A 13824-nucleotide genomic window follows, 5' to 3' on the forward strand; every position below is an offset into this window, starting at 1 on the left:
GCTGATGTCTCAAATTGTTTGGTCTCTTGTATTCACAATTTAAAAGAGCAGATTCTTTCAAAGAATCCTTCTCTCCATTATTTTTCCTCGCTTATATTTTCTTGATTATTAGAGTAATATGTTTATTCTTTGACAGAAGTTGTCTCTCCTTCCCTGTCAAGTCAAAAGAATTTCTTTTTCGACTACATAGGAAACCTAAACAGAGAGGCAGTCATGCAAAGAGATGCTTTGAAAATAATTCAGTTATATGGCAATTAATATTTATCCACAGATTCAGTAATATGAAACAACCACATAGCTTGTGTATGTCAAAGAGTTCATTTTTAATGTTAACCCGATTCTCTTTGCTTTTAATATCTTAGGCCACTTGGTCATTCTGGCATTTTATGGTAGAGAATACATTGAGTTTGGCTCATGGAAAGAATATGAGGTAATTGATCACATGTTCTCTATAAAGTATGAACTATAGGTACACAAAGCAGAGTATTGTAATGTATCTAATATATGGTCTCATGTACAAAATTTTTGGAGAGCTATTTTTATATATAAGATTTTGAGATAGGTTTTTTTCTCTCTTGATAGTTGGCAACGGTTAACATCGTGAGGAACTTTATTTTCTTTCACAGCTTGCATGTGTTTAAGACATGATAAACTCTTCTTCACATCGTTATGTGGTTAAAGTTATTTCGTATTTTAATTTTTTATTTTTGTAGTGAGCTCTGTGCCCAACATGGGGCTTGAACTCACGATCTCGAAATCAAGAGTTGCAGGCTCTACTGCCTGAGCCAGCCAGGTGCCCCTGGTTATAGTTATTTTTAAGTGTTTTGGATAGCTTAGCTTTCTGTGGGGCTCTGGAAACCACAGGAGAACCCCTCCCTCCCGCCTATCTCCCCAACATGCCCTAACTAGGATTAAAGGCATCCTGCACTGAAAATGTGTAAGACATTGTAAGAAAGACCATCAGAGCTCCTGTAATGTGAAATTCCGGGGGCTGCTCAGGGTGCTTTACGGAGAGCATAAATATGAGACTGTGGAGTTAGTCTTTTCCCACCTTTTGTACCCACGTGTCGCCCTGCGTGATGTCTGGGTGTGGCATTCCAAAATGACAGTCAGCTAAAATGCAACTGAATGCCACATGCATTTCTGTTGTTGTTTCACAGGTTGCCAAACGTGAAGCCCGTGTCACAGTAAATTCAAATTAAAGATAGTAAACTATAGCAGCTATTCTTACGAGATCCAGCCCGTGACATGGCGGCAGGTGGGTCAGTGGACGTGAACTATTCGGTAGAGTAATTGGCTAACGTGCTGCTGATGTCATAATTCTCCTACTCAATAATGGGCTGGTTATGCCGGAAAGCACAGCAGTTTGGTGTGGGGACTTCTGCTTCCAGTACAACAGCACTTGAAAGAGAGGCCTTCCATTGGTGTTCAGAAAGGAGCAAGGAGCAGGGGTAGGGGTCAGGTGAGTGGGGGGGGGGGGGCACCAGAGGGATAGGCGTAGAGCTGTTCCTCATTGTTGGTCTTTGAGGTTACGTGTGCACCCAAGTTACTTCCTTACTTTTCCACATAGTTGAAACGCAATTGCCAGCCCATTCAGTATGATAAAACATTGCTATTTTAGCATTTCTTCAATATTCAGCTTCTGTGGGAAGATAATCACACAATCTACTGGTTAAGAGACTTAACCAAGATTCAAGAAAAATAAGCTGGAGCTCTATCCTTCATCTCAAACCTGTGCGTTTATAAAAGTTTTCCACAGGGTGCACCAGAAATTCTCCTATATACTTTCCAATATTTTATTTATGGATATAAGGCTGCAAGAAAGAGACACTGAATAGTTTTGTGTCTAAGACCTTAGTAACATGATCTGTAGCAAAAAACCACGCATTTATGTATAGGAATTATAATTTAAGAGCTATTGTAATCTTTACACAGATAGTATATTTGAGAGAGTACCAACTCTGAAATAGCTTCTCTAGGAACTCTTACCACTTTATCATCTTTCTCAAACTGTGTGAGTTGTCTGTAGGAAACACGTGAATATGATACATTTTTTCCCTATTATGGACGTTCATGATTGAGTACATCTGATCGGAACGTTGATCTCACACCTACCAACTGCAAGGGCTAGCCTGGGTCTGGAGAACAGGTTTCCATAGCATACTGCTGCTAAAAGTGTTTACAGATAGTGTTTGTTAAAAACAGCTTAGAGGACATGTAAAGTAACCACTAGGTGTGTCGGTGGAGTCCTTCCCTTGGGCAAGGTAGTGGGAGATGAATTTACCTTGAGTTATCCTGAGAAGCAGTGGAGAACAATTCTTAATATGTCTGTTTGTCCCACTTCTTTCCTTTGAATCCAATTTTTGGACCTTCTTTCACTCAGATAACGCTGAGTGTCTTTGTTGTATGTGAAATAAGGAAATGGTCTTGGGAAGGGGAGTGGTAGGAAGGAAAAATGTTTGTTTTTACATTATAACATGGATTGTAAGACAGTAATTATAATATATGTTGTATAATAATATATAATAGTATATGTAATAATTATATATAGTATATAATATGCTTTACTTAGCAGATCACACCTTACAAACTTGTTTTGTGTGGTCAGCATCTTATTTAATTTATCTCAGCTTGTCCATTGTATGGGGTGGGGGTTGTCTCCTTGCTATGGGTGTGGAAACTAAGATTTATCGAGGTTAAGAAACACCTTTGAAGGTTCCAGAGCTAATAGATAGACAATCTGGAATTTGAACCCAGATCTTGTGACTCTTCCTCTATTGTTATCCACTGTGTTAGTAATTTTCACGTTATATTTTCTTGTCAGAAAGTTCTTCAGGAGCCATGCTTGGGAATGGTGGTGGCCTGAAAGGCAGGTTCGTTAGAAGATCGGGCTTTACAGCTACTGCTCTGCACTGGTTCCCTCTGGGCAAGGACTGTAAATTAGAACGACAAACTGTGCCTCTCGTGGATCGAGGTTACATACCTCTTTGCCTACTGGCATTGTGGAGACAGAAGCACAGATTAGCCTCTTGGCATTTTTCTTTACTTCTGTTTCTCCTTCACCAGTACTTACTGAATTAACACAGCACACAGGATACACTTTTTACCAGGGCCAATGAGAATTGGTTGTAAAATAGTAGGATAGTTTTGGGGGCGCCTGGGTGGCCCAGTCGGTTGAGCGTCCAACTTCAGACCAGGTCATGATCTCACGGTTTGTGGGTCTGAGCCCTGCTTCATGCTTTTACTGCTGTCAGTGCAGGGCCTGCTTGGGATCCCCTGTCCCCCTCCCTCCGCCCCTACCATACTCGCGTGCACTCTCTCTCAAAAATAAACATTAAAAAAAATAGAATAGGATAGTTTCAAAAATAGACAAATTTATTAAAAACTCAAATGCAGACTGTCCGTATTAATTATATCTTGTCCATAAAGTGACAGTGATAAGCGTTATCAGTTTTTATACAATTTAAAATATTGAATGTATTTCATAATCCCATGTCTGGCAGGTAAGTACAGTGGCTCTTAAGAGTGGTTTCCATTAGTTACTGTGTGTGTATAGAGCCTTGAAAATTCTAGGGTATAGTAGCATTTTTAGTAGTAACAGTGTTAATAGTATGAAAGCACGGTTCCTTCATCATATAGCATTCTAGAGTCTTTGACAATAATAGATTCCAAATACGTTTCCATCTTCCTCAAGTCTGCATTTAAACCTTACTGTAACAGCCTATGCAATTACCTATCTGCAAATAAAAAATAAATCCCCTCAGTGGTCCACCCAAGGCGTCATGAAATTTAATAACGGTTAAAAGTTAATCACACAAATTCAAGATGAGACTAATTGTTTAGACTCAAATCATAGCATTCCACAAATTGAAAATAGGTCAACAGTTTTGTACTTTTAAAAATGAGCGTGACTCTGGAGTATTTTTTTTTATAGCTTAAGTCATCGAGCTCTTAGTTTACCAAACTGAACACTTTAAACTAATAATGTTCCATTATTTTCCCCAAAGCTCATTAGGGACGCAGAACAATTGGAGAGATACTGGAAAGGGCAGCATGAATGGGCATTGACAGGAGGGAGGAAAGGTTCGAGTCACCGAAGTCACTTGTTTAGTTTACAGGAAGAAGGGGGAGAAAGACCTTGAAATCTGTCTTGAAATATATTTGTACTTTTTAATTTGTGCTGCAAACTTTCAGCTAAAAGTAAAATGACAGGTATGTTAGTGCCTTGAGTCGTCTCCTTGAAAGTCAGACCCAAGTAGAATGAGCTGAAATTCTAGAAAGGGTGATTCTGATTTGTCATAAAGAAGACCCTCTTGAAAAGATCATTAAATTCTAATGTGGCAATAGAAGGATATTTGGGAGGTCATACCCCATAAAAATCTTTATGACCAGAACGGTGATTCAACTAAATATATGTTTTATCCTTAAAATCTCTACCAAGCTGGAGGTTCTTTGATTATAATTATGCTGCTGATTGGAACCATGCAATACGTATGTAAATATGCTCTTAACACTAAAGACAGTGCCTGAAATTTATGGAGATCCCCTTAGTGTTTGAGAGACAAGATCAAATCGTAAGTACATTTTCAATTTGGGATCATAGAAAGAACGACAATGTCTTTACTCTGAGAGATCATATAAGTCCCACATTATTGCGTGCACTTCGAAAATATCTGGTAAAGAATACAAAGGAAGGCAAGAGTCAAGAAAGTGAGGATGCCGCTTTCTCCTTTGGTAAGGGGGGGGGGGGTCTAGTCCCAAGTAGCCTGGGGGGTTTTGAGTTAGTCTCACTTGAGTTTGAATCATGGTTTACCCACCTACCAATTCAATATTCTTATTAATATGAGGAGAGTGACGGTCGCCTTGTAATTGTGAAAATAAATCACCGATACATGGCACCAAGCGGTGCTTAACAAGTGATAGTTCCCTTCATTCTCTCTGTTGACTCTAACGTCTCTAGGAGTTTGGATCAGGAAAACCAAGAGAACAAGGAGGGGAGAAGGGGGTAAACTGAACTTCCCTCGTTTGGGAGGTGGGTTTAACATACTTCTTGCACTTACCTTTTAACTTCCCAAATTTTGCTATAATCCTGCCATGCTCGACAAGAACTTCACTGCGTTTTTAATTTTAATCTTTTACGCTAAGGAGAAACTGGGGTTTTTTTGGTCCTGCCTGAAGCAAAATCTTCAATATCAGACCCGCTTGTAGGAAGAACGCTGTTTAGAGTTGCAAGTAGGAAACCACATGTGAAGCAGAAATTATTAAGTATCTTCAGATCTTACCTCCTGGAGAAACTGCCTTTTATCAAAAGGAAGTAAATGTTTACTTAAGAGGTCAGTGTTACAGATGCATTATTTTCTTGCAATTTAGGGGCAGTAAATTGTCATTTTGTTTTATTTTAATTAGCGTAATTGTCTTCGGTTACCTCCTGACCTGTACTTACCCCTGTATCACCCCCCCCTCCCCTGCCCAGCCCGGCCCCCAGCTAACACAAGTCAGCCGAATCCCTTAAGCCACCTTGCATCACCTGGTATCTCATTTAGTAACTAGTTAACATTTTAGAGCAATGACCAATACGAAGTGCTACCTGTATGTCAGGCACTGGGGTAAGTAACTTCTGTGTATAATAACTTAATCCTCATGTTGTCTCTTCGAGGGAAGTAGGTACTACAGATCCGTGATCCCTAATACGCACTTCCGGATTTCCACAGGCTCTGAAAATCACCAGTTTCCCTAAGTTTGTGGGAAAGCTAATTTAGCTGCAGAACCTGAGCTGAAGGAGATAAGGCTCCTTAAGGGTCTTTATTTATCCCACAAATGGAACATTCATCTGTTTAGCGATGGAAACATTAATGTGTATGATTATATGTTGCTGCCCTAGACACACCTGGGGTGTTACATGTATATGATACTACTTTCCAAAGTTACAAAAAAGATTCCGAGTCATGTGACCTATCTGGCCCAGGGGCTTAGCATGGGGGGTTGTGAACCCGTTTCATTATGCCACTTTGCGAATTTTTTTTTTACTGTTTATTTCTGAGAGAGAGAGACAGACAGACAGAATGCAAGCTGGGGAAGGGCAGAGAGAGAGGGAAACACAGAATCCAAAGCAGGCTCCAGGCTCTGAGCTGTCAGCGCAGAGCCTGATGTGGGGCCCGAACCCATGAATCGTGAGATCATGACCTGAGCCGAAGTCGGACGCTTAACCAGCTGAGCCACCCAGGCGCCCCTTATTATGCCACTTTATAGATGAGAAGGCTGATCTTCGAAGATGTGAAGTAAACTGCCAAGGTTTGAATGGTATGTTAAGATGTGAAGTAAACTGCTCAGGTATGCGTGGCAAAACCACAGTTAAAGGCCACAGTCTTACTCTGAAGCCACATGCTTTTTGCCATCCGCTTGCCAAGGCAAGATTGAGCTCAGTTGGCACCCGTGTGTCTTGAGTTGACAGAATTGCTGATCTTTGCTCACAGAGGAAGACCTATATCTGGATATCTATGGTGGAAGATAATCCTCGTATCATCTGTATTTGGGTGTGGACTGTTAGGCTTTTCTGCATGTTTTGGGTACAGACGTGTCTCATCGTAGAATTTCCCTGAGTGTAATGGATCCTAGCCACAGAAGTCTGACTCAGGTCAAAGTGGGTCTGGCTTCTCCATTGTCACTCCTCGTTATTTTATATTATTTGTATCTCAGTGCTGGCAGTTGCTTGTTTTAGCTGTATTCGACAAATAATTATTTAATGCCTGCTGTGTAGGAGGCTAGAAATATAACATTGCGCAAGAAAATCATTGGTCCCTCAACAGGGACACTGTTGTCCTTGTCAACGGGACAGTTCTTGGTGGGGTACCCTGTGTTGCAGCATGTTTTGGCATCTGTGGGCCAAAATGGCATTAGAACCTCTCCTCCACCCCAGTCATGTGACAACCAAAACGGCCCCCAGAGTTTCCAAAGTTCCCTGGTAGAGGACAGGGTGGTGGTATACCTGGATGATACTCAGACTCTCAGCCCTGAGGATAGTGGCTGGCCACTTGCCCATCTACTGTCCAAGTCGAAGAATTGATTTTAAGCATTTCTTTTTTTCTAGAATCCTGGCTTCATGCAAAGTAAACAGAACAGAAATCTACAAAGCAAATAACTACACTGCTTCCACTTGGGCACAAGGGCTAAACTGAGAAGCAAGATTAGTTGTGGATAATCTTACCCGTGGCTAATTGAGACCTCTCATTATACCGTGTAAATCATGAGGATAAGTTATTAAGCTCCCAAGTTAATATACCAAGCGATGGTGTTCTTCTTTGAACTGTAGAATCAAATCAGCCCAGGACTTTACATAATGCAAGTTATTTATCAGACACATAATACAGTACACTTATGCTTGCTTCATTGCCGCTCCACTTTTCTCTTTTAAGTGACGTTTTAAAAGAAATTACAAATTCTAAATAATTTGCGAGTGGAAGCAGTCCAATGAAGGCTTTATGAGTCTTCATTTGTCATTTGAAAGAGGAATACGTGGAAATTTTCATTCAGTATCCACATCAACTGCTTTTTAATCAGTATTTTATCGTAAAAGTAATAATGGTTGAAAGTTAACAGAACCTCAAGCTAATGATAGTTGAGATTATTTTAAATGAAACTTATTTTATTGTGTTGTGGCTATAAAAATTATACATGCTTAATGAAAAACATTCAGAAAATACAGAAAGGTACAAAGAGGAAACTAAAAAAGAATCACCATTCTGTTCAAAGATGACATCCCATGTGCTCACAAGATTACTGTTCTGTCTTCTCAGGATTTGTCTCTTAGCGAGTGCATCTGGCATTCTTGGGTGTACTTCTCACACATGCGCGTGCCCTCTCTCCCTTCACACACAAAAATACATGCACTTCCTCTCAAAAATCGGGTCCTACAGTTTGTTTTTTAACTTGGACACTCCTATCAACAATTTTTTCGTGGTCAATAACATGTTGGTGCCGTTGTATGAATGTTATCGATTTAGTTAAGCGGTTCTCTAGTCGTTGAGGTGGTACCCTATAGTTTGGTGCTACGATGAATTGTTGTATATACATCTTTGTGCCATCCAGTTAATTCCTTTATATGAGTTGTGAGGGATGGAATTGCTGGGCAAAAGGCTGGGTGCGTATTGAATGGTGTTTGAACCACCAGCTTGCTCTCTAGAAAGCTCATGCCATTGTATACTCTCAAGAAGAGTGTTGTTGTTTTGTTTTTTTAAGAATAGTGTTTTAATGTTTTGTTTCTTTACATGCTCTCTACACGATGATTAATCTTTGTAATTTTTTTTTTTTGTATTTTTGTCAGTCCTGTAGTTGAAAAATGTCTCCCTTGGATTTGCATTCCTTTGATTACTAATGACAAAAAAAACCCCTTTTTTTAAGTATATTTGCTAGTCAGATCTTTTGTTGATGGCTCATTTGTATTGTTAGCCCATTTTCCTGCCGGGCATTGTCTTTTCTTCCTCTTTTAAATTTCAAGGTCTTTTCATAACTATAAGGATATAGATCTTTATTGGTCATACTGTACATATTTTGCCATTTAAAAACATTTGCTGTTTTGGTGGGGTTTGTTTTCGAGACATTTTGGTATGTAAATGTGTCACTTTTTTTTCCCATTTGGTACTCCCACATTATAATAAGGCCATTATTACTCATAATGTCTCAGTAGATGGATTAAAGATTAGAGCTTTAAAAAAATGAAGCTACTTTTCAGATGGGAAGCCACGTTGCAGACGAGGAAGGTGATCAGTTTTTTCTGTTAATTAGATGTGTTTGCTGTGATTACAATTTCAGTAGCTGTATGTAAAAATAGAGATTGTGAGAGGGAGATACTTTGATGTAGTTGAAAGACTTACTTGAAAGCCAGATAGCCCTAGCTTTGTTTTTAATTTAGACAGCAGGTATATATCATGTGCCTATTATACTTTAAACATTTATAATAGATTTTTCACGTGCTAGTTGGGTGACCATGGGCTTTTGTTTATTTGTAAAAGGGGAATAATAACCTACCTTGTTGTTATTTTAAGGGTCATAGTTCACCTAAGAGCACCTGACGTGTGATTAGATAACAATAAACCACAGTCAGTATGAGTGTTGTTACTCTTTATAAGTAACACAATATAACCTAATTTTAGCCCATTATGACGTGTTGTATCATTGCTGTGGTGGTAGTTTGGCATATGGGGTAATTAACTGTGATTATTATAATTTTATTAACAGAATGGAGCCTAGCTGGGGTGACAATACATAGGATCCTGTCATATGACATTCTGGTTTTTGACGTCCCTTCTCATTTCTCGTCTTATTTGTCCTCTCTAGTCTTACTGTAGGATGGGCAGGGCCCGTGTAATTTTTCATTTTACAGTTGAGGAGCTGAGGCTGTGAGAGAATGGTTGAGTTGTCCCAGGTTGTGTGGCTTGTAAGTGATTAATTAGGTTTCTATTTCCCTCCTACCCGTAATTAAGATTCTCAGTGAACCCAGATTGACCCTCAGTGTGGGGAGGAACAGAGAATGGAATCTAACTGCCCAGCCTTCATTTAGCTTCGCCATTTTCTAGTTTCTGTGGTCGCTCCTGTTCCAGCCGCCTGGAAGCGGCCGAAACGTTTCCAGTGTCTGTTGGGTCGATGGCGGTTACGGTGAACCACGCCTCTGGGTATTCCCACGCTTGGGAAGTCCTTTTCCTTTCAGTCCGGGCTGAACCGGTAGCTTGCTTTGACCAATAGAATGTGACAGAATGAAAGCTTTTCCGGGTCTGGACATAAGCCTTAAGAAGGCCAGGTAGCTTTTGTTTTTGGGTTTTTTGGGGCGCCTGAACCATCATGGAAGATTCTTGGTTACCTTCCTGGAGAGACTGTGTGGAAAAGAGGCCACGTGGGGGGAGAGAGGCCCTGAGACGACCTGGAGAGAGGAGTCTAGTCGTGCTGGTATTCTGGCCGAGCCCTGTTCGTACCCGCTGGTGGAAAGCAGCCGTGCAAGGGATCGCCGTGCAAGGGATCGCCGTGCAAGGGATCGCCGGCACGATTAGCTGGAGAGCTGCCTTGCCGAGCCCAACCCAGATTGCAGAATTAGGAGCAAATAAAATGTCTTTTTTGTTTGTTTGTTTGTTTGTTTGTTTGTTTTGAGCGGTAGGTTTTGGGGTAGTTGATTAAACAGCAGTAAGAAGGACAAAAGAAGGGGCACCTGGCTCAGTGGGTAGGGCGTATATGACTCTTGATCTTGGGGTTGCCAAGTTTGAGCCCCACGCTGAGTGTAGAGGTTACTTAAAAATAAAATCTTAAAGAAGAGCTAAGGAAAAAGAGGAAAAGAATGGTTGTGAAAATGAAAGTTTTTGCTAAAGGGTGTTTACTTTTTTGGGGCCTGTTTTGATGGTTTTGGACTTTCCCCGGCTTGCCAATATCAGGCCGTGTTAAAGGGAGATAATAGGAATGAACCACTCTTCCTTTCAAGAAGCTCGTCTTGCTGTGTCCTGACTACATGGGTCTGGCTGATACTTGGGTGATTCTGAGGTAAGCGGGATTTTTCTGTGCGGAGGTTCTCCAGAGAAACCTCAGGAGATAAGGTCACTTCCTGTGTGCAGGTCCCTGGTTTCTCTTCTGTGCTGCGTTTCCCGCTCCCACTCTCTGTGGCTCTTTTTATCCCTGTCGGAACTGAATTGGAATTGGCCTGGGTCAGCCAAGTAGGACCCGACAGAGTAGCCTTTTTCTTCCTCACGTGAACTTGTTCCTGTTCTCCAAAAAGAACCTGGGAGGCCTTTGGGGCCAAGAGAGGATAAGACCAGGGACCATCTTTATTTTCAGTCCTTGCATGTGTTACGAAACAGGAAAGATTCCGTACGGTGAGATATTGTCTGTGCAGTTTAATCCCTCTCAGATCAGTTTCTCTTCTCTTCTATTTGTTGTAATATAGATTTTTTTTTTCTTGAGTTTCCACCAGATAAAGAAATGGTGACCTAAAAAGGTATAATTTTTTAAACAACTTGTTTTGGTTAAAATGCTTTTTTGTCTTAAAAACTACGTGAAACTAGATTTAAAATATCACAGAGTTGATTGGCTTCCACATTGGTCGGAGTCAGGCCCTCCGTGCACGTGATCTCTGTCTACGACAGCAAAAACAGCCCAAATGAACTCCTGCAGAATTCTGGCAGTTAACCGCAGCCAGCGAATGCACCGCAGATCCTCCGTCCGAGAGAAGAATACTGAAACCTGGGAGGACACCGGGGTCCGTGACGTTTTAACTCGTGCTTCCTTCCATCTCTCCTCCTTCCCCAGCCTGGCAGCTGAGCAGAAGCAGGCAGCGTTGCACACGACGCAGAGATCTGGCCACTCCTGGAGACCCATTAAAAGCACCTTCCCCAGAGCGTGGTTCATATTTTGTCCAAACTTGCGGCGCCCTGGGAAAAGTCTATTCCCAGAGAGCGGTTGGCTATTCGATTTGACTCAGAGCTCTGCTCAGTTGGGGGGGGGGGGGGGGGCGGTGGGTTTTGCCGCAGCAACAGCAAATGTTGGCAGTGTCTCCACCGCTTAAGGCTTTTCTTTCCGTGGAGGCAAACCAGAGCCTGGCCAGGAATTCAGAAGGAAATCTGGGAGAATTAGCCAACTGTAGGGAACTCTGAAAAACTCCCGTCATATTCCTGGACATCTAAAAGGCTGCGCCATGTGCAAGGCTGTGCACGTGTCTGTGAAAGACCTAGGAAAGCGGAGGTTCCCCTCTGACCTTGAGGCTCTGCCTAAGCAGGAAGTGAAAACTAGGGCCGTGTTATCCCCTGACAGAAGTCTGAGAGTGTGAGTTCTCACAAAGATGCCTTTGGCAAAGGGTGGAGACACCCAGGCGAGGCATTTAAGGAAATCTGACCAACCAGTGGCTGGCCACTGAGTTAGACAGATACACGTGTGACTCTTTGGAAGCCAGGCTTAAAATGAAAGCAAGAACTTAAAATCTGGCGGAAAACTCCATGGCCACACACTACAGGGACTATAGAACCTACAGAATTAGTTCATCAAAGTGCCGAGAAAAGGACACCACCACCACCAGTGATAAAATATCTTGGAGCAGTGTGGAGGATTCTGGTACCACAGTTGTTAAAAGATATTATCTAAAATGACCAGTTTTTAATGAAAAACTGAGACATAACAAACGGGAAAGTGTGCCATACACACGGTGGGGGGTGGGGGGGGTGGCGGTGGATACGAAAAAGCAAAAACCAGCCAAGAGAAAGATGTCCCCGTGGGAGCCCAGATAGGGACTTCGTAGACACAGACTTTGAGCTGTTATAAATATGTTCAAAGAACTAAATGAAACCGCATCCGAAGAATTAAAGCCAAGTATGAGAATGGTATCTTACCAAAGGGAATATCCATAAACCTAGAAATTACCTAAAAAGAACCATAGCGAAATTCTGGAGTTTAAAAGTACGATACATGAACAATTCACTAGATTTGCTCAATAGCAGATAGGAGTTGGCAGAAGAAAGAATTAGTCAACTTAGAGGTCGCTCCATAGAGATGAACCAGTGTGAGGGGGAGAGTGACGATAAAAATGAACAGAGCTTCAGGAGTCCTGTGGGTCACCCACCATCAAGGGTCCCAACGTATGCAAAATGGGAGGCCTAGAAGGAGAAGAACAAAAGAGGCAGGGTATTTGAAGAAATGATGGCAGAAAACTTCCCAAACTTGCTAAAAAATATTAGTCTGCACATGAAAGAAACTCCGTGTACCCCAAACCCAAAGTGATCTTCACTTAGACCCGTCCTAGTTCAAATTTACAAAAGTGGGAGAGAAATCTTGAAAGCAGGAAGAGAAAAATCTCATAAAAGGGATCCTCAGTAAGATGAATGGCTGACTTCTTATGAGAAACCATGGAGGCTGGAAGACATTTTCAAAGTGTTGAAAGAAAAAAAAAAGACTCCCAGTTAGGAATTCTGTATCTGGCTAAAGTCTCCTTCAAAGATTCAGGAGAAATTAAGACATTTACCAAACGAGGGGCGCCTGGGTGGCTCAGGCGGTTGAGCATTTGACTCTTAATTTCAGCTCAGGTCATATCTCAGGGCTCGTGAGTTCGAGCCCCCCCATTGGGCTCTGTGCTGGCCTCTTGGAGCCTGCTTGCAACTTTCTCTCCCCGCCCCCCCGCCCCACCAAATAAATAAACATTAAAAAAAAAAGACATTTATCAAACCAAACCAGCCGCCAACAACAACCACAAAGTAACAACATACCAAATCAAACAAAAAACTGGAGAATTTGTTGTTAGCAGACTTGCCTGCAAGAAATAATTAAGGAGGGTTCCTTTCAGGTTGGAATGAAAGAATAAGCAGTAACTACAAAGGACTAGACAGTAAACTAACCCACGTGAAGAAATAAAGAGCAATGGTAAAGTAACTACATAGTTATGAGACATATGCAGAAAAATACTCACAAAAGCCTTTGTCTTCATAATGTCTTTCTCCTGTTTTAAAAGGCAACTGCATAAAGCAATAATAACAATTAAAAAAAAACCCTGTATTGACAGGCTTATAACATGTAAAAGTATAGTTTGCTCATCAACAACAGTAAAAAGGAATGGAATAAAATGGAAGTATATCTAAGGAAAGTTTTTGATTATTATTGAAATTAAGTTAATGTCAATCCAGACTAGAATGTTTAAGGTTAAAATACTCCTTGTAATTTCCAGGGCAGCCGCTAAGAAAATAACTCAGAAAGGAGAGTGAAAGACAGACCAAGGGAACGCAAAAGGCACACTGGAAATGTTGAAGACAAAAGAAGGCAGGAGTTGAGAAATAGATTTATGGAGCTCCGGTATACCTTTGTAGAAAA

At 41.3% G+C, this 13824-nt stretch overlaps 1 protein-coding gene across 10 annotated transcripts in view; it reads left to right on the plus strand.

The window, feature by feature from the left end:
* RFX3 (regulatory factor X3) overlaps positions 1-13824 on the plus strand; it is a 291634-nt gene that overhangs the window by 37622 nt on the left and 240188 nt on the right. For 2 of the 10 annotated variants that reach the window (XM_053907757.1, XM_053907761.1), the window contains exon 1: positions 444-1462. The exons of the other annotated variants lie outside the window; for them this stretch is intronic. The gene's annotated coding sequence lies outside the window, so the exon portion shown is untranslated. Of the gene's footprint in view, positions 1-443; positions 1463-13824 lie in introns of those variants that run through there. 10 annotated transcript variants of the gene reach the window in all.

The sequence above is a fragment of the Panthera pardus genome, unplaced genomic scaffold, assembly GCF_024362965.1.
Source record: "Panthera pardus isolate Hobbes unplaced genomic scaffold, ASM2436296v1 HiC_scaffold_20, whole genome shotgun sequence".
In the NCBI taxonomy this organism is placed as follows: domain Eukaryota; kingdom Metazoa; phylum Chordata; class Mammalia; order Carnivora; family Felidae; genus Panthera; species Panthera pardus.